The sequence below is a fragment of the Musca autumnalis genome, unplaced genomic scaffold, assembly GCF_047663935.1.
Source record: "Musca autumnalis isolate F117 unplaced genomic scaffold, ASM4766393v1 scaffold_2, whole genome shotgun sequence".
NCBI lineage: Eukaryota > Metazoa > Arthropoda > Insecta > Diptera > Muscidae > Musca > Musca autumnalis.
Window position 1 is genome coordinate 268,169,842 of NW_027411755.1, and position 22,183 is coordinate 268,192,024.

The window sequence follows — 22,183 nt, forward strand, 5'->3', positions numbered from 1 at the left end:
GTTTGCCACATTTATGCTGACACAGGTGTTCTGTTTAACTGTTCCAAGCTGAAGCCTGCTGATGTTGTTGTTACCTCTTGTGCTGCTACTGCCTGCTGGTGTTGTTATTTTCTATCCGTATTGGCCAAAAAAGCATAACTTGCTGTTCGGGGTAATAAAATACCGACTGTTGGTATAAACAAATGGAAGAAAACGAAAAGAATGCCAATAAACTTGAAATGCTTCAGTTTCGAAACACTCCAAAAAATACAGAGAATAACTTTAGTGTTTTTCGGAAGAGTATTTATGTGAAACTTTAAAAATCTCAAAACACCCAAGAGCTATAAAAAACGTGAACATATTCCCTCAACACACACACCTACAAAAAATTGATCAGAAACTATGAATAGCGGAACATAACATTAAAGGGTTATTGATCCAATTCTGGGAGCATGAACAACTTTACTTTTATCAGAGAAAACGAAAACCTGTTTCCCAACCGAACTACAACTTAGGCAACATCTCAATCACATTTGCCCCCAAACAGCAGCAGCGGCAGCATCTACCAAACAACTCCCATTAATCATTGCCACCACAAGAAACTATGTTTGGAAGTGTCTATCCTCTGCATCTGTATTAATTGAAAGCATAACCATTCTGAACGCATTTTGATAGGCTTGCTCAGTTCTGTCAACAGTCTCATCAATTTAAAGCTTACGAGGCATGTATGCTCGCTTTTATTAGATTACAATAAAAATTTAAATAATGTGTCATCAGGTGTCACCTCCGGCGCCTTTGTATGGCACATCTGCAGCAGTGGCCGTAACAACAAATGGACTATGTTTGGAAGATCGCCCCACCACTACTTCCATCGATCCCCATAACTGACCACTTAAATTAAGTGTTTTCGCTCGGTATTCCTTGTAGCTGGCAGTCATTCGTATATCATGGAATTGTCCATTTTATTAACATTAATGAGTGCATTTGTGTCGTCACACCGAATCGCAGATAAAATGTTATGCATCTTCCATGGCATCTGTGGCACCACCACCATGTGTGATGGTCATCTTTTGGTGTGTAAGCTCCAGCATGTATGGATGGATGGATCCTTTGGTTGGCTGTCGCATTGCAAGCATGGATGAACAAACGAACATTGTCTTAACACTAAAAGAGTTGTCATGAACCAACCATGCGCATTTCATGTTTGTGAAGCGCATGAAACATTTTCTTCTTCATGGTGTTGCTGCTGTTGTTGTTGTTGCTGTTATTGGTCTTGCTAGCACAACAACGTTCTTCAATGCTGAATGCTAATAAATATTGTAATTATTAGCACTTGTAAACGGGCTTTTAATAAACACTCGACAAAAACAAAAAAAGCAACAACAACTCTTTACGCGTTTTGTTCCATGTACCTACGTTCGGACTCTGATTTATAGCCTGTAGTGGCCACAAATGCCGTGGATAACAAAATAGTGGCGACATACTCACATTAATTGAGCATTGCATACGCATAATTAAACGCATGTCGGCTCCACATGAAGCACATCCTCCATAGAATGTTAGAACAGTGGAACAGGTTTTCCACTCGAGTAGCCGTGGTTGAATGCCTATCGAAACCAAATTGATTAGATTATGTTGTACGACAACAACGAACGACCAGGAACAAGGCAATAACTGGCTAACTACACTGCCACAATTACTTCCTGAAATGTTGTGATATTCTGATCACTTGAGTAACTCAAGTTGAGTTTGATCTTTAAGTGAATGAATGAATGGATGCTGGGATGTTGAATTAATGAGTCAACAACTATGGTAAATGCTTACATTGGATAAGTGGCTGGCACTGTAGGTGTGTTAACAATTCCCATGCGAATGTGTTCATGTGGGTATGTATGTATGTGTGTTTTAATGTCATATCCCCCAAGATAAACATTAAACGGAAGTTTCACTTCCAGCAATAACCATCATCATCATCATCTTACCAACCTTTTTTTTGCTCTCCAGGAAACCAGTTGTCATATTTTTGTATTGCGTGGCCCAAGGAGTCTCATGTCTTGGCCTCCCACGTATGAATAAAAACATTTTTAATAATTAACTATAACGGAAGGTATTCCGCATTCCATGACTTGAAGTCTTGTCACACTGGATGGCATTGCAAAAGAAAACTAGGTCAACATTGCAAGAAGAACTTAATAAAGGAACTTTTGCAATAATATGTCACATTGACTTCGATGAGAACCAATTGTTGTATATATAGTAGTATACATTAGGGCTATTATCTAAAAATGCCACGCCAGTACCATGTGCGGAATATTGTCCTGATAACGAAAACTAGTTTTTTTAATTCGATTCGATGAAAAAAGTTCAAGCACTGACAACGACTTCCAAAGACCTTTGGATAATTTTTTCTTTGTAAAATATTTGATTTTAGTTTTTTGAACAAACATTTATTTTGTATAGGATTTATTTATGTTAAAATAAACTCTCAAATATCGCGATTGATATATTGAAGATTATATTCAATTTCAATAAGAGATAGCTTATTTAATGGAAAACATAAAAGAAATAACTGCAATGGAAAACTTGTATGCAATCGGTGCAAGAATGTTAGGGGAATAGCGATAACGCTTAATATTTTAATGTTAATGTTTAATATTTTCTTAATATTTTTCCATGTGGTGGTATTTTTGATATTTGCAAAAAAATACAAAAAAGTTATAACCCTAGTATACATACTTAGAACTTTATATAAATTATTCTAATTGTATCTGACAATTGTGTGTCACTTAATGTTTGTCATCGAAAACATTGTTGCAAAGAATGCGTACCTTTGCATTTACTGTTGTTATATATCATATTTTCTTGCCTGTGTCTTGTAAAGCCGTTTCGTTTGGCTACCTAAGACCAGCCATGATTTTTTCCCCAACAATAAAATTGTTAAGAAAATCTGCATCAAAAACAAAGATGCTTGACATCCGAATCTAAATTTCTCACATTACAAAGCGCCAGACAACACAATTGTTGCACAGTGAAGTGTATCGCATTTGGTTGTATTGTTTTTGTTGTTTCCCTATGTCATTTTCAGTTTGCGGTTGAGCTTTTGTTTCTGGCGCGGTGTGGTCTGGTACATGTCTTCATCATTAACAACGTCATTGTCTCCCCAAAAAAAAAAAAGTTCCATTTAAATGTCAGTCTCATCATGTCTGTCTTTCACTAGCCGACTACGTAAACTAGGTCTTTTATGGTCTACTGTGTCATTGGAAGGTATCAAATTAATTTTCTATAGACGAGACAAACAAACTACCGTTGCTCTGACAGCCATGTAAAGATATCAAATGAACAACGATGAATGTGAAAGAAAAGAAAAATTCACACGCTTTCACTGATTTTTACTTTCGTTTCTTTTTGCAGCGTTAGTGTCACACAAAACCAAACGCATTTCATTTAAATAGAATTAACTAATTAAAAATAAAGAAAAAATCACTTACTGACCTTATTTTACAATGCCAATCGAATTTGCAAATCTGGAAAAAGAAAAAATAAAAAAAATAAGTGAAGAATATTTGTGATATATAAACAAATAATAATAGCCTGTTTCACTGAAACGTTTTGAATACAAATTCGTTCGCACTACTACCAAACTCCTGTTGTTGTAGAGAATTGTTGTTTGATTGAAAAGAAATAAAATCAAATATATTTTTATTAATTTTCTCGTTTAGAGTTAAGCTGGATGATCGGAAATTTTTGCAAGTGAAAAAGGAAAACCAATTTTATTTTTTTTTTTAAATTTTGCCTGTTAGGGCCAAAATCATTTTTAATGATTTTTATTAATTTTCTCGTTTAGATGATCGGAAATTTTTGCAAGTGAAAAAGGAAAGCCAAGGACTCGAACCCACACAGTCACCAAATTACGATACCTGCTTTCGCTGTGGGTTAAGCAGCTCTTCAGACTTGGCTTTCCTTTTTCACTTGCAATAATTTCCGATCATCCAGCTTAACTCTAAACGACAAAATTAATAAAAATCAATAAAAATGATTGATCTTGGCCCTAACAGGCAAAATTAAAAAAAATAAATATATTTAAAAAACAGAATTTGTATTCGAATCCTCTTAGTGAAACAAACCATAATATTTAATATTTTGTGCAAAAAATTTAAATTTATAGGACAACAGATGGATATAATCCTTAATAATGAACCAATCAAAGCTCAGGGACTTACTTTTACCAGGACTAGACATTTTTATATCATTTTATTTTTTATTTTTTTTCTGTCAAATGAAGTCCCTACACCACACTGTGGTAAGGGGTATTATGCCTTGGGCATATGCATGTTCGTCCTTCCGTCCGCCCGTTCGCAACGTACAGATCGCATTTATTATCCGATGCTGCTGAAAATTAGGGAATATCATTTTTTAGCCATCGGAAGAACGCTATTGCTTTTGGTGAAAATCGGTTCAGATTTGGATATAGCTCCCATATATATATTTTCTGCCGATTTCACTATTTTCTGCACTAAACACGCTATATTTGTCCGATTTCGATGAAATTTAGAAAGTGTACATACATTTGGTCTAGAAGTAAATGTGCCAAATTATATCGAAATCGATTCAGATTCGGATATAGCTCCCATATATATGTTCGACCGATTTGAGGTATTTGATGCACCAAACACCCCATATATGTCCAATTTTGATGATATTTGCAATGTGTGACGGAATTTAGTCTAGAAATAAGTGTATCATATTTCATCGAAATCGGTTCAGATATATATACATATATCTTACATTTTCACAGTGGTGTGGGGTACAATAAGGTTGGTCCCGCCCGACTTCGATCCTTTCCTTACTGGTTTTAGGTTATTGATATGGTACCCGCATTTTGTAGCCGAGTCCGAACGACGTCTACAATATAGAACGGGAGAACTTTTCAAAAGTTTTTTCCCATGGCCGAAATATTCATAAAATGTGCCTAACATTTCACTGAGGGAATTTGCCACCGAAGAAAAATTTCATGTTCTACGTGCAGGCATCCTTGACACTATACCACGTGGAACACATTGCTTTGTTTTATATTTAAATCCCATATGTTTTTTACAATTATTTCGAAATTTCGAAACAAAAAATTTTACTCCTTTCTAGTATGTCTGTGGAGCTGCTTAATTAACTGCTAGACCTAGTATATTGGTTGGATGTGTGTGGAATTTACTTATTCAATACAAAATAAAACAAGAAAATGAAGACTGATAAAATATTAAAGGGTATGAATCATTGACTCATACACTCGTTTAGACAGAACGGAATAGTTATACAATTTCTATGCTATATAAAATAATAAACCAAAAGGACTCATCATGATTAAAGTTTTCACTACACAACTTTGCTGAGCCAATCCTATAATAAAACCAATTGGCAAGAACATTAATGTAAGAATATAATTTGGAAATAGCCACTTGGTTGGAATCCATATTTATTACGACTATCTAAAATAACAACAATTTTGTTCTTCTTCAACGTTACAGCTGTTTGTTAAAATGAAATTGATTCAATTTGTTCTCCGATAAAAAGGACCAATATTTTAGATTAGACATCAACAAATCTATTTGGATTACAATTTATTTGATTCATGGTTCTATTTGGCCTCCAAAGTTCATTTTTTTTTTCTTTTCTCATTGACACTATTCAATACTAGCCCAACATGATGTTTATATGTTGACATTGTTTCTTTCAACTAATACGCTGACTCTCTGTCTAACAAACCGGCAACTGGGTTCGGGTTGTGGAGCTTTTGAAACAACATGCGGTAAAACGTGACTTTGGCCGAAACAAATCGTGTAGTGTTTGAGTTTCAGTTCGTTCGTATTTCACATACAGAAACAGTCTAAACTTCTTATGGTGTGCAGATAGAAGATAGATTGCCCAGTTCCTAGAGTAATTACGTATGTTATGTCGATTTGTAGCCCGACCAAAGAGACTGATGAATGTCTGTGGCGAGCTTTGAAATATCTAAACAATGACAAAAATGTTTATGATAGAACAAACCAATGCGATTGAACGAAATCCACATCAACATTAACTTCATCGCCATCATCACAGTCATTGTCGTCATCATTATCATTGCATATTAATCGACATTGTATAGCAGATATGTACATATGAACAAACACAGTGTGTATATTTTGGTCAATTGTTGCTTTTGAATGTAGTATTTGAAAGAAAATGTATTCAAACATTTGAATATTGTAGCCAGTTGCTGACTAACAGACTAACATCATGGGGGTAATAAAGAACAACTTCAACCGGCGGCGAGGCTGCTATATACCAACAACAGGAATTTGTTTTTGTTGCTTTCATACCGGCTGATGAACGAAATTCAAAAGTTGAACAACAACAAATAAAAACTCATCTCATGATCTTTGTGTTTGTCTGTCTATTCGTCTGTATTTAGATTTAATTGTCTTTTGTTAATGATTTCCCATGAGTTTTTGTACCCAGCTCAGCAAAAACAAACAGAATTTCACGAAACGCGCCTAAAGTTCATGAGAATTGAAGCGCGTACACCGTGTTCTAGGTGTACTAATAAGTATGAAGCGAACCGTGTCGCATTGGCTAGTAGTTTGTAGTAATTACAGTGACACCGCACTATGACACAATCCAATGGAATACTACTCTGGCCCGGCTAACTTGCCGAACCTCTAATCACCCAACTGTCACGTTGATGATGGCTATGTTGCTGTGTTGATAGTGGATGATGCTGGAGAGAAAGGGAGAACATGTTGGAAACATTTTTTAAGTCTAAGTCTTTGTATTCAAATGTTAATCGCAATAGAACCTATAATAAATGTTCACATAAGTAATAATTATTTAGTACAGTGGCGCCCAACAGTAATACCATAAATGCGAGAGAAAGGAAATGAAGCAACAATATTTGGTGCGTACTGGTTGTGCTGACTTTGCAAAGAAGGGAGGCCCAGTTTAGAGAATACAGGACTCTCTCTCTCACTCTCTAATTCAACCGTTATAATTAATTGTACATTAATGTGTCATTTCAACATTTTGTAACCATTTTTTTTGCGCCAATGTATACAATATTAGAAAATGGGATAGTAGAATTTCCCTTAAATCTGATGTTCTTACAATTTTGACCAACTATGCTCTAGGGCTGAAAAAATCTAATAAGTCATTTGCAATGACCAAACATTTTGGTCCTTTTTTATTTGTTTGAAGCAAACAGAAAGGAAATAATATGTATGTATATCGAAAACTAAATTTTGGCATCTTTCTATCCCATATACGAGTATTTTAATATTTTCAGGCCATAAGAAATTATGTAATCGTGTTTTGACATCGTTTTGAATGACATCCTATTGATGGGCATAACCATATTTTGCTTAGTTTTTTTTTCACGAACAAGAAAATATGTTTAAGCAACAACACATCCGTTCACTTTTCATGGCATTTGCGGTAATCATTAAACTTCGGCATCTTTTTAATACACACAAACATATGTGTGTATGCTCAAACAAGCAGACATGGCTTGTCAATATAGAAAATAAACCGCAGCCCAGGGCTTCCTATGCTTAGGAATGTTTAAAATGCAGTAATTTGCTTAATATGGAAGCGCAAAGGACAACAGGATGGATGGATGAATGACTTAAAAGAGTCCAAAAGAAATTGATGTTGGTTGGTAAGAACAAATACTGTTCACTGAGAAAAAAGTGTCAGAAATAAAGTTAATACTGCACTCAAAAGCTCCCTAGATTATGGCTATTATGGGAAAATAAAATCAAACAAATTACATTGTAATTTCCTCAATGAAAAATGCAATTGTTGCGAAGACAAATTGACCCCAACAGCTGAGTGAAAAAGGTCCCAAAAAGACGAAAATAGGCCCCAAAAATTTTGTTGTTGTTTTCCATATACCAGTTTGGGGGCTTTTTTCATTTTCAATTTAGGGTATTATTTCATGAGGCCTTATTTCTCTACGCCGACATAACTTATTTAACCCTGTTATTAAAACCTTCCTTCATCCCCTCCTCTCTTACAAAACACTCTATTCACTCGGCTTTAGCATCTATCAATTGACGACTGCACCTTTTGCCAATTTGTAAACAAAATTTACAAACTGGATTTTTTCTGTTAACACAAACCAAATTCTTTCAACATATTTGGCTGTGTATATTTCTTGTGTTTGTAGTTGTTGTGTTTTGATGTTGACTCAATGTGTGGGAGAGGCCAACGTGCTGTTTTATTTAATCCAAAAAAACAACAACAAAAACATTGGCTGGTCAGGATCCAAACTGAAAAAGCAAAAACCACCAATTTGGGCTTACCTACCGCAAAGTATTTTGGAGAAAAAAAACCCCAAAGACGAAGAAGGGCAATCTCTTGATATATGTAAACAGAATATGGCATGTGAACCGGTTATGTTGTTGGCATTAAAATGTACCAACAAACTGAGAGCACATGCAAAATAAGTACAACAATGTACCGAAAAGCTCAACTCTCTTGTCGAATCCTGCCAGTCGCTTTCGAATTACCATAAAATGTAAGTAAAAGTTAAGACACACTTGTTGTGGTGGCAAACTACAATTGGGGGTCCTTTCCCACCTGCTTGATTTATTGAGTGCCAAACTAGAAGGTGGAGCACTGGCTGTTTCTGTTGCTGCGGCTGCCTAGTGTTGGGTGATATGATTCGAACACAATGAAGTCAGCGCTTCTTTTCATTCTGATGTGGCCATAATAATGGACACTGTTTATTTTTCCACTTCCTGCTGGGCCTCATGTCCATATATTCCCCAAGCTATCTTCATTTTTATCAATTCTTGTGCAAAATGACAAAGGAAGTAAATGACCAAATACAGAAATTCACGCCACAATGCAACGACACGAAGAGAATGCAATAGAAGGCCAATCGCCAGCAGCACCAGCAGCAGACCAATAGTAGTACAACAACAAGTCGAGAATGTAACTGACCACATACTTGCTGGCTTGGCTAAACATAATCAATATCGCAAAATGACGATCACACTCTCCACACAATTCATAAGAGACATTCGCTTACTAACGCTTAGCGTTATTCCTCAATGATTCCTTTAAAGGCAGCCACAGACGAGGAAGACAGACATCATCATCATCTACATCATTGCCCTGGCGACGTCACTGAACGTTGTCCTAAGTGAAACAAAACTCAGAACCGGTATTAAAAACCCATGGCGTTTCTTATCGCCAGAACAAAGCTACTGATCATATTAAGTCAATGGTTAAACAACTGTGTTTTGTTTTATTCCCTAAGACATACCCTTTTACCCATTTCCCCTACTCCAGGACATTTCCACCAAACAAGCTGGATGTTTTAAATCCACCAGATCTTGGTAAGAGTCACAGAAATTCAAACACAGTGGTAAGTTACCACTGGTAACACATAATAAATTCTTGTAATGCTTTTAATAAAGACTTTCATTTACGCCTAATATTGCAAGCTTTCTTTTGTTATTGGCTGAATATTTCAGAGCAGAGTTAATCACCATTAAGTAAATTACCATTTAATGTGAAATGTATGTTTTAAATTCTTTATATTGTCTTTAAATCCAACCAATAACAAAAGGTAACTTATGTGAATAGCCCTTAGTGTTTTGTCGTCCTACATCGAACTAGTTCAACTGAAACATATTTTAAAATGAAATACTGAGACAGGTTCATCAATGCTGCTCTCTTTTTATTGCAATAACAGAGCGATACATGTTAGAGGCTATGGACTGTGCTCCTAATAGCCTTAGACCCGCTTGTGATACACTTATGCTCTATTTAAAAATTAAAGCTTCTTCAACATTTTTCTGAAAATTTATAATTTTTGCCGCCGACTAAGCTGGTTATAATTTGTTATTGTTTTTTACTTTCTAATAAAAATTTGTTATTTTTTTTCATTATATTTTCTGCCACCAGCTACGATATAGACCTTATTACAAATTGGCCACAGAAAGAAATAAATAAAATGAAAAGAAGAAAATAAAAAGCATCTCTAACAGGTGAACACTGAATTTTGTGAAACTGAACTGAAAGTTGGAAAACGAACGAACAAACATCGAACTAAATTGTGGGATGAAGTAAAGAAGCGAACGAACGAACTACTCATGGGTATATGACGAATGAACCGAATGAGCCGAATGAGTTATTACGTTATCACCACAAAGTCAATTTTGAAGGGTCATAGGGTGGAACCTCGTCTCTAGCATGACATAACATCAGCAAAAAAATAACTTTGGACATATTTTGGATGAGGTTTAGACACTGGCACAAAATTAGACAACTACATACATATAAATAAATAATTCATACATCAGTTTCCCAGTAGCCATAAACCCCTATGACCAAAATTCAGCCATCTTGTGAGCTGACACAGACTATAAATGTTAATTATTGTACTTTAGATTATGAGAAATTCCAAGCACTCATAACATTGATGTGTGTGTGTGATCTAATAATAATGGATTTGATAAAGTCTACATACAAAGATATCAATGCGATCAAGAGGTAGCATGCACAGTTAAATACAGGGATATGTACTGTATCTCTGAGCTTAGGCTAAGTTAGATTATTCTAATTAGTTCTTAAGGAAAATAAATTTCAATAAAATCAGACTCGAATTGACAATCAAACCATCAGAATTTTTATTTTATTCTCAACGCCATCAGTGCAAGTTGTTCCTCACTGAATTGTACACCCATGTCGAGGCGTGGAGTAAAAAATAGTTTCTTATAAACTGATTATTTAAAAATTGGCCACTCCAACTTCGTTTCACCTTTAAAAGCTGAACAAAATCCAATTAAATCTGTGGCATTCAACTTACGGTTAATAATAAAATATTAATTGTTTCAATTAATTTCTTATTAGAAAGTAACGACTAAGGAAAATCAATAAATTCGTTTCAACGATGTATTTCCTGCACCGATTTATTAATTTGTTTCTCTTTCTCTTCCCCACTTCTAAAAGATCTAAATCTTGCATCTGCCCATTTCACTTCGATGGGACCACTGTATCTATAGCCGCCAAGCTTGGCCTTTCGCCAGTGCATTTTGCACAATGTACACCTGTGCCACAAGCAATCGTCATACCCCCTTTTGTTTTGTTTTTGCATCCATGTATAGAGCTTTAGCATATACAATTGAAGTTGGACCACATGCTCCGACCGCCGCCGTTCGGTTGGTTGGTTGGTTGACTTAATGATTTTTAAATGTTCGCATTTGTAATGAGTTTAGTCAGCATTGGTCGTAACCTGACACATGCGTATGTCATGTTCGCGCTGAACTGAGTGTGCGTAAAACCGAAGCAGTAGAAGAACAGCATGGCGTTGAGCTTGGACAGATGGACGGGCGAATGGGTGCAACATAGCATATGAGCCTCGTCAATAGCTGTGACAATTCATTTTTAATGCATTTTTCTTTTGTTTGTTTTGTTTCAAAGCGCGAGAGAACAAACACAAAAGGATCATGAATGAATATTTCTTTTTTTTTGTTTTGTTGGCGGTAGTATGAATGAATACCATAAATGGTAAAGGCAGCCAAGCAAGCAACAATTCATACGCACTGTCATCCTGTGACTTTTTAAATGTACCAAATATTTTACATATGACTGAGTGTGTGCGTATGTTTGTATGGCGACAAGTTAATACATTTTTGTATGTAGTCAGTCGGCAGGAAGGAAACTGGTAGCAAAATTCTTTTGAAAAAAATCAGCCGAACATATAAAACTACAAGCAAAATACAGTCAACGTTTGGGTTATGTTTTTTTTTCTACAGGGTACAAGTCCCCCCGAACTACCTTCCAACCAGCCAAGTTAATTTACAATTTCTTTGGAATCTGCTTTCAAATGGTTGTGTTGCAATTGTGTTGAATTGTCGTTTCTTCGTCGATTTGGTTGTAGTGGCTGGTCTTGGCTGTTGTCAAAAATGCTATCAAAATGCTTTAGCTCAGACTTACAACACAAAACTGACAACATTTGGTGGTTTCAGTTTCCAAGAACTAACATCAGCAAACTTCTGTTGAGGCCGCGCTGCTGACATAAACTAAAGACACTTGCTGGCAACGGCTACTGCTGCCGCTGCTGTTGCAGTAACTTTTGTTGCTGTTTGCCACTAACAATGAAAACCGCAGAAAACCTTACACAGCATACAGCAGGGGAACGGATACCCAGGGATGTGGGGTGCACAAGCTAAGCCATGAGAACCTTAAACAAATAGTTGGGAAATTACCGAAAGCAAAACAACTGCAGAAGACAATCTGGCCAACATCGCACAACTCCATCCACTTCATTCCACTCCTCGAAGGTAATTAAGGTTTTAGAATTCTTTTTTTTTTTTCTATCTGTCTCTCTTGCTTATGCAACTGCAACAGTTTTCCCATTTGTGTCTTGTGGCTAATAAAAAATTCACACGGCAACACTTGCTGGGGCTAAAGTTTCCTCTTGAGAGTAAAGTGGTGGTTCGCCTTTGATTTGATCGTTTGAGTTGCATGTGATTTGTTCGTTTTTTCTGCTCTACTGTTCTGTTCTGTTGGGCGAAATAATCTAGGCTTAATGCAATTAGACATGCTTAGTCAATGAACCATTGACCGATTGGCCAAAAAAAAACTTCAATCAGAAAGAAAAAAGAGGTTCAGCTATCCCATCAACATGCCACCTATGGCGAATGATTTAGTTTAATGGTTGGGGATAAGATACACCGGGCCCCCCTTTTAAAATAATTAGGTTTGAGAAATTTAACGCTCGGTTTTATAACTAAACGATAAAGAAATGTTTCAAAGAAAATTCCACGGCAGGTATTCGCTCAATACTTTAGAAGAGCAACATATGGAGAGTTAACGCCATGGGAAAAAAGTTCGAGGAACTATGATTTGCTTTTTTCTTCAATTTGATGGAAAATTTGTTTCTATTGTTTCTGGGAAATTGTAATAAGAAATTTTGAATGTATTTGAAAAAAAATGTAATATTTGTGAAGGTATTGTACATAGCTTTGAAAAATCTGATCTATTTTTAATACAAACAAAGCATTTCTTTTTTAATGGTCCGATTATATCATAAATCCTTATTTAAAATTCGTCTAAAATATTTTAGGAACATTGTTCGGTGTATGTCTTATACACGAATGTAATTGAAAAGCACAAGATAATTTAGTTGGAAAACTCGTGTTAACAGAATAGGATGTGATAAGCTGATAGAATAATACAAACTATGTAATTATTATTACAACATTTGTTTTATATATATATTTTTTTTTTCAATAACTACGTTCGAACTTCGATTATCCGGGAATCGATTATTCGCAAACCTCCCTTATCCGGGAAAGAAAAACACAGAATTTTTTGTTCATTTTACACCGATTAACCGTGAAAATCTTTATGATCCGGGATTATAATTCATTCTACAAAATTTCAATGGACAACAACCATGCACAAATAATTTTTTAGAGCTGATTCAACACGGTCCGCCTGAATTAACTTCAAATGTAAGGTGCTTACATCTGGGAACTTTTTGCGGATTCTGAAACAGTGAAACAGATGAGAAAAATCCAAAAAAGAAAAAAATCCAAAATCCAATCCAAAAAAAATCGCGGTCAAAGTTTACAGTTTTAGGTTTTTTTAAGGGTTTCACGATTTTTCTTAGAAACCTCAAGCCTTATCGACATGGGACTAAGGAAAATGTTGTAGAGATTTTTTACTCCTGCCACATTTTCTTTAGTCCCATTTCGATAGTACTTGCGGTTTCCAAGCAAAATCTTGAAAACCTAAAATAAACCTAAAAATGTGAACTTTGACCGAGACATATTTAAAAAACGCTCCAACGATTTTTTGGTTTGTTTTTTGATTTTTTTTTTCATCTATGAACATTTTAGTTTCAGAATCCGCAAAAACTTCCCAGGTGGGAGCACATTTCATTTAAAGTTAGTTCAGGCGCACCGTGTCAATCTTTTTAACTTGAAATTAAATTCATAATTGCTCGTAATTATAAATATATCCAAAGACGCATATATTTTACTAAAAATATATGAGAAACAGTGTTATTCCATTATCCGGGAAAGTCGATTATCTGTAATGCCTCCGTTCCCGACCATTACGGATAATCGAGGTCCGACTGTATTTGTTTTTAAAGACAATAATTCGCTGATGATTACTATCGATGAGAGTCGAAATATCGAAAAAAATAAATCAACATTAAAAAGCAAAATGTGTTTTTTTATTTTTACTGACCTTAAGCCGAATGAATAGAAGAACAATATACTGATCAAAAGTCAGCAATAATTAAGCGAAAAAAATATTTTAAGATCTTGAAAGAAGAACTATATACAAGAAACTCACTCAGGAAATGTATCCAACACCACGGGAGTGGTTTAATCACTATTAAAAAACTGAAATGTTGTCTTGCCGTAGATTCTAAACCACGAACTTCTCAGTGCAAGGAACTTAAATGCAGATGAGTAACTTAAAAATAATAATAAGTCCCATGTTTAGAATCTCTCCTTGCTGTTGTTTGAGCTGCCCCAAATTTGTCCCTTGATCCTTGAAAATTATGAATGGAAACAATGCCGGGAAACAATTTCTTCAAACCATAAACTGTGTTAAAAATCTCTGATCAACAAGCTTTAGTTTATTGTGGTAGCCATATATACAATTTCACAAATTTCTTAAGCGTCACTGATGGATCAGATTCGAGTGATTCGACATATGCAAACTTCGCAAGGAGGAAATGTGTTCTTATTTTTTGCCAGCTTTGTTTGCAATACAGTAAGTCAGTCAGTCAGTAAGCGAGAGTAACATTGTGGTCATGAGTGACAGTTGAATATGTATGTCTCTTGTTTTTCTGTCTGCCTGATGGGTTGGTTGCAGGAAGCTAAACCATAACAGACTTTTAGTTTTTGTGTGTATGATACACCCAGAAAGCATGTGTTTCCTTAGTACCTTTACCGCCTGCTTTGCGTTTTTTTTCCTTCCCATCCTTGGCAGAGCATTTTTTTCTTATTTTAGTGCATGAAATTGTTTAGGAAGACTGCTTCTTATGCTACCTCTTCATCTTCTTCTTCTTCAGTATACAATCGAACAGAAAACCAAACCAGTTCTGTAGGAATTTTGTAATTGATACTATACTTCAGCATATGAATGGTTGGTCGGTCAGTCGATCGTCTTGGGCATATGGCGGGAAAATAATTGTCTTTAAGTTCATCAAAGTAAATTTCCTATAACAGAGAGTTTGGTCAAATTTTGAAAGATCTCTATAAAGGCTACCGCCTATAAGGAAATTGTTGTTGTTTCTTCATTCTTTCAAATCAACATCAGGCATGGCATGAACTTTTATAAGAAACCATATTTTGGATTTGAGTTCTGTACAAGTGTGTGAACCCCGTACGGCATTGACTTACATGAAAATCATTTATCATTCTTCTGCCCAACCAAAAAGAAAACATTAACTCCACTTAAAAATCTCAAGTTAATGATGTCAATTTTTGAAAACCTTAAAAATCGAAATATGGATGGATAGAGGCAGAGCCTAGGCATCATTTGCCATAATTAGAGGTCATACCATGTACGGTGGTACTGAAGAACAGGGAAATAAGAAAACCGTCACAAACAATGGTTTATTTTTAATCGTTTTTGTGTTTCATAGCAGCTTAGACATTATTGTTGTTGCCGTTGCTGGCCAGATAGTCTGAGAGATGTTTGTACCCTCCAAAAGTGTTCATATTTGTTTTGTACAAATTATTTTTAATGATTGTGCAAAAAAGAAACCTGCCTACAAAATTACGGAGAGCTAGTAACAAATAGAAAAAACACGATATTGGAAAAAGCGACAAACCTAACAAGACAATCTATTTAGCAAAAAGTTGTAAATCACATGAAAGACCAGAATATATTTATGGATCCATCTCTCATTTTGACAAAGGATATAACAAGGATATGAATGAATATTGCAAGGATAATACATACCTTTATATATTGCGGCACAGCAAAACGATAACTTTGAGGCCTTCATCCAGTTTTTTTATTTTACGTCGAAAGGTTTCCTTCTATACAAGATCTTTCATCCAATAATAGCCTATTTTCGTCCTTATGTCGTCAATCTCCACTTTCCTTTGTATTCTCAGATAATGCGTCAGCTGTTCTTTCACATTCATCATCCCATAGCTACGTTTGGAAAGTTACACTTGTGTGCTAAATTCAAAAGTACGTTTGAATGTTTTTAGATCGATCTCCAACACCTAAAGTACAACCAGATGACTGTTATATTTTGGCTGTGTGTGATTGGTGATTCTTAACGGCAATTCGACAATCTCATTGACACGTTTTAATTGTTGTCGAGCGGGCAAATGAATGGGCTCACGTTAAAGAAACAGAAAACAAACACATACAGCGTGGTTTTTGAACGAACATTCATAGTTCTTGACTTTTGATTTATATTTTGTGTTAATTTTTATCTGAACAAGACCAGATACGGGTTGCTGTGATGTAGAAGGTTCGTAGCTGGGTACTGTTGTTGCGTTGTTGTGCTATTTTGTTATTGAAGGTTTTCTATTTAGCTTTCATTTTATGAGAGGGTCGGGCGGGCGAGCGGGTTCTACTTTGTTTTTTTTTATAATTCAATTTCGATTTGAACAAACACCATCACTGTGGTCGGTTGTAGCAGTCAACGACGACAATCGACAACCGCTCTGTTCACTGGTTGCTTGTAAACTGAAGTGATCGTTTCGAATGTGGCCAACACGACAGGTAACTTAACTGAGACTTTGGCAAAACTCAAAACAGTGTCTGCAATGAAGAGGGCCAATTGCTGCCGAACAGCTTACTGTCTCTCTTTTGTGCGCCCCTATCATAATTCGTTTCTAAATGCCAACAGCAGCAAATTTATGATTTTAACGATCTGAGCGAGCAATTGAGACTTTTTACACCACACACTGAAAAACGACTTAAATCACAAGTTTTCATTGTCACTAGAACTAGCGTGTTCATATTGTTTTGTTTTATTTTGTTTATTATTGTTATTTTCTTTCTTATCTACTTCTTTCTGTTCATATCTCTGTGGTGATCACTTTTGATTATGCGAGGCACTGGATGGAATACGTCCAACACGTTTGATGTACGTTTGATGACTTGTCCCATGCTATGGAAGACGTTTGGTTTTTGTAACCTTTTTCCCGGAGAGTAGTCGCAGTAAGAAAACCTTTTTGAGGGTTAATTTTGGCTCTGCTCACCTGTTTCTTCTCCACCAGAATATAGTGTACTCTTTTCCTCCCGTTGATTTAGACACAAAGTGTCTCGGTTCTAACTGAGCATGACGCTCAATTAACACAGGTGTATGTATTAAACACCTGAGAGTATAAATGTAACTGTGTGTGTTTTGTTTATGTATTATAGTCGTATTGACTAACTTCACTCTCTAAATATTGTATTCGACTTTCTCTTCTTCTCGTTCTCTTTTCAGACTAATGATGATATTTGTCAATTTTTTGGGGATTCATAGTGATCTTTTGCTCTCGCAATGTTTTCAAGTTACAAAACACACCGAACGAGAACATAACATCAGTCAGATTCAATGTCTGTCCCAGAAGTCGTCGTTGTCTTTTAATTTTCCAGTAAAGAGTTCACTATTGGTTTGACTAATGGTGTTGTTGTTAGTAGGATGTTGTTGTTATTGTTACATGTTGCTGCTGTTAACGTTTCCACACTTCCTGTTTCCGTTTTTAGTCTCGTCTATTCTGTATCAAAATTTCAACTGATCTCGTATATGTATTAAATTTGGTGCAACAACTTTCTTCACGTTAATGTGTTGTTGTGCTTTCTTAAATGCAATAACATTTTTCGTAGAATGAATTTATTGTTGATAAACATTAAAAAAAAAATATAATTCTAATCCAATTGCAAACACATACAAATATTTTCATTTTTAGAAATATGTAATTATAATTGTGTAAGTTGACAACAATGGTGTTCAATGAATATACACTTGTATTAAATAAATTTATTAATATTTGCGATTTTTATCTTTAAAGTAAGCCCAGCTTAATCACAGACTTGTTGTTTTCAAATTTTAAAAACAACAAGTTTGTAAAGTGGGGTGTGTGCGATATTTATATTTTTATAACTCGGTTCAAAATACATAGCTTCTTCGTGACAGTCAAAAATAATTATACTATAACCCGGTACTGGCTTTTAAAATGACATCAGACTAAATTCCAAAGGTTTCTTGGAAATGTTATATGGTGTCGATTTGATGTAAATTCCTATTTCCAAAAGTGTTGATTTACGATTTATCTGTCAATGTTATAATTGTTGTACTTTCGTTGTTTCCTCGATAATCATTCAGTTCATATTGTCTATGGAGCTTCTACAAAATTGACCCAATTACATAAGGATATTTTTGAGGCCTCTTTAAAATAAGAGTTTTAATCATTGCTTTTGCCCAAAACATATTTTGCTGGATCCTATGGTTGCGTGTACCTATGTATATCGGTGTGAACCTAAGTACTCGTAAATTTTTTCTTCACAAAATATATTTTATGTCTATTTCTCAAGTTTGCCCTGACCGCTGACCTTTTGTATAAACCGTTATTTTGGACTTGGATAAAATTACTTCCAACCTTCATAGTTATCAGTACGTTTCCAATGTTATGAGTTATTTTGTAGTCGTACACATATATTCTTATTAAAGAAAGTCGACATGTATACTTTGCTTCCTTCGATGCAAGGTTCATTTAGTAAGATTACCCAGAAAGCAAAGTCAGGCCTTTATCTTCTCTTGATGTTAAAATTTTTGTAGCGAGGAATGCACAAAAGACTATAAAACTACTTATTGGTAAAATTCAAATAAAAAAGTTTTATAAGTATAATTTTGGTTGAATTAAAATATTTTTTTCTTATTTTTTTAAAACACACCTACAGGGTCACCTTGTTATTGCATCATGCTTCAGCGTTTCTAATTATTCAGAAATAAAACATTACATTTTACAGCGTTCGCAAACCCCCTCAGCTATGTAAAACTTCTCTAGAAGTGTAGTTATACATGTTATTCGGACTCTCCGATAATTTTGAACTAATACGAATCGGGATGCAATTATCGACGATATAGAAGAAGTCTTCACAGTACGTACATGGATGTTAGTAGGAAATATTTGCATATGTATATTGTCCGACTTCGATTATCCGTAATGGCCAGCACGGGAGTCATTACGGAAAAGCGATTGTTACATGCGCTGTAGTAGGGGGGGGTCATCTTCTCATAGGTACCGACTAGCCTTGTCGCCTCTCTGGGTGTGGTCCCAACCCATCAACCCCTACTTCTGACATGCAGCAATCATTTGATAAAGACTACACAACATATACACTTAACTATCACAAAATGCATCACCTCCTACAGTCCCCCCAACTGTTGACCCATATATTGCCCGCCAAAGCATGATCACGACCTCCTTTTATTCCACTTAGTTACCCCACGTCGATAGATTTTCCCGGATTATTTTGTCATTAATTTTTAATAAAAATTACATGCTTTTGTAAGTATTTTTAAATTAAAGTATTTAAAGCGAAGCTTAAGGGATTAAAAAAAATTAAATAATTCATGTTGGTGTGTGTTTGAAAATGTTTCATTTTTCCCCTAGGATAATTGAAGTTTTCGCTGTTAATCAGTCCTAAATAAACAAAAACACACTCCATGCCAGGCTACATCAAATTTTCGATGTTGAAGATATTTCCTGTGTATTTTAGCCATGTAAAACTTCTCTACACGTGGTGTCTTAGGCACGCCGCACGGTGGTCGAAACCACTGATCTAGCGGCGCGAAATAAATAACTTGCAAACGAATTGAGATACGTTACTGAAATTTTGCACAAACTCAGCCTGTATATGTGGGTAATAATGGGCCAAATATAAACAATATCGTCTAATGTTTTGGTATTGCCCCCATATACAGTACCTTCCGATTTTCAGTATTTTGAGTATTTAAGCCACATTTTCGCAGCAAATTACCTGTAATTAGGTACTTAGGGTTTCTAGTGGTCACAAAATATTTCCACCAAAAATTATGGACATAGGTGCACGTTTTGATATAGCCCCCATGTAACCGTACATCCCGATTTAAGTTATTTTGAATATCATGACCACATTTTTAAACCGACTTGGCTGTAATTTGGCATTCCGTGTTCTCACTGCGTATAAAATCTTCTTACCAAACATTTTCAATACGGATTTATGTTTCGATGTAGCCCCTTTTATGGTACCCCCCATTCGTTGAATTTTTACTTGTTATCCCATATTTATTAACATATTTATGTATAATATGGTATAATAGTGCCTCCGGTGGTAGAGCTCCTCCTTGCAAACATTTCTCAAGATAGGTCCACATTTTGATATAGCTCCCATACAAATGCACAGTTAAATTTGTATGAATTTCATGCAAAACCCCTTATTTTAAAAGTGCAGTCGTCAGAAGATTTGCAAATGTTTGCAGCCTTAATGTGGTTATTCCGTATCCAGAGAGTTCAATTTAATTCCCCAAAAAATAATCGAACCCAAGTTCGGCCAAGTTTACAAGATGCACTCTATGGAACAAGCGCGTACAACCCATAAAAACACTAAAAAAATTGAATTTTTTGAAAATTTATTGCTATATAACTAATCACACCCTTTGCTATTAATTAAAAATAAATGTTGTCCAGTTTTATTACGAATTTGTTTAACATTTAAACAAATATGAAGCTATTTTTTTAGCAACAATTTTTTTTTAAAATCTGATGCAACAAAAATTCTTGTATTTGATAGTGATATACTGAGTCTGCAAAGTGTCTGTAATCGATACAAAGGAAAATATTTCGCAATTTTATAGTTCGATTTTTTTACTTTCGCGCTGCTAGATCAGTGGTTTCGACCAGTGTACGCCGCACAGTGTTGCCGCTTCCTTGTAAACGTGGACAAAAATAGAAGGAGTTGACCTAGGTCGATGAATTTTTATACAAGTACTTATGCGGGCATAGGAATGAAAAATTCCCATTTTGGTCCATATCGGTTCAGATTTGGATATATCCCCCATATATATATTTCTCCGATTCTGCTATAACTCAGCCAATTTTAATTGCACCGCCTTCAAATTTAATATGCGATATTTTCTTGGGCCTCTGATCAGTTATACCGATTTTGTTAAAAATATGTATGGTAACATGGGGCGCCTTCGCCACTGGAGCGGCTACGCCACCGCCGATTTTCTCGCAAAATATAAGTGCTAGAAAAAATGCGTTAAAAGCAATATTGTGAGTTTAATGAAGATCTATCATCTCCCAAAAGTTGGCAGATGTGTCATAGGTATAATAGCGGACGCAGGCGGTTTTGTGTTTTCAGGGTATTGGGAAAAATAATTATGGTAGGTATTTTTTGTAATATCTTCTTTACCTTTTGTGATATCAAAAACACATTTTATACCGTTAGAAGACAACTACTGAAGAATATAAATCCCAATAATATATAATATATTAATATTATGAAATATGTAAGGGGTGGGGAGCCTACGCCATGATAGGGGCTTGGTGGGTTAATGTTCGAAATATGTCATGTTTAACTTAAATTCTTTATACCATAGATATACCACACTATAATACGAAGTTAAAATCAAATATTATCCTAAACGTATCTTGTTTTAGTTATACTATGATTTTTGTACCTAAATTCAAGGCACCTACTTCAATTAACCGCTAGGATCGGTTACTTTTTGTGAATTTTAAAATAATTTTTGATTTTTCAATAGAAAACATGTTCCTTTTTTGCATAATGTTGATATTTAATTAATAAGTATGGTAAATTACAGTTTTTGAGTCCGTTGGAGAATGTTCAATATCGATGGCGAAGCTGCCCCATGGGTGGGGAGGCTTCGCCACTTTTTAAACATTTTGTAAATTCTCAAAAATAATATTTTAAAAACAAAATTATAACCATTTATATATCAAAACTTATAGTCAAGATATGCTTATATTTGTACCAAAAATAATAATTGAAAAAACTTTAACGGTGTCGGTATGAGAACATTTTGAACAAAAACGTGGCGAAGGCGCCCCATGTTACCATATATATATTTTCCCGATTTTGCTATAACTCAGCCAATTTTAATTGAACCGCCTTCAAATTTAATATGCGATATTTGCTTGGGCCTCTGATCAGTTTTACCGATTTTGTTAAAAAT

At 35.1% G+C, this 22,183-nt stretch overlaps 1 long non-coding RNA gene across 1 annotated transcript in view; it reads right to left on the reverse strand.

Annotated features, from left to right (window-relative positions):
• LOC141392031 (uncharacterized) overlaps window positions 1–17,119 on the reverse strand; it is a 37,625-nt gene extending 20,506 nt beyond the window's left edge. Inside the window, exons 1-2 of the long non-coding RNA XR_012409767.1 lie at window positions 15,952–17,119; window positions 3,472–3,503 (exon numbers count right to left, since the gene is read on the reverse strand). This is a non-coding gene — a long non-coding RNA (uncharacterized lncRNA). The remainder of the gene's footprint in view (window positions 1–3,471; window positions 3,504–15,951) is intronic.
• Between the last annotated feature and the right edge of the window lie 5,064 nt (window positions 17,120–22,183).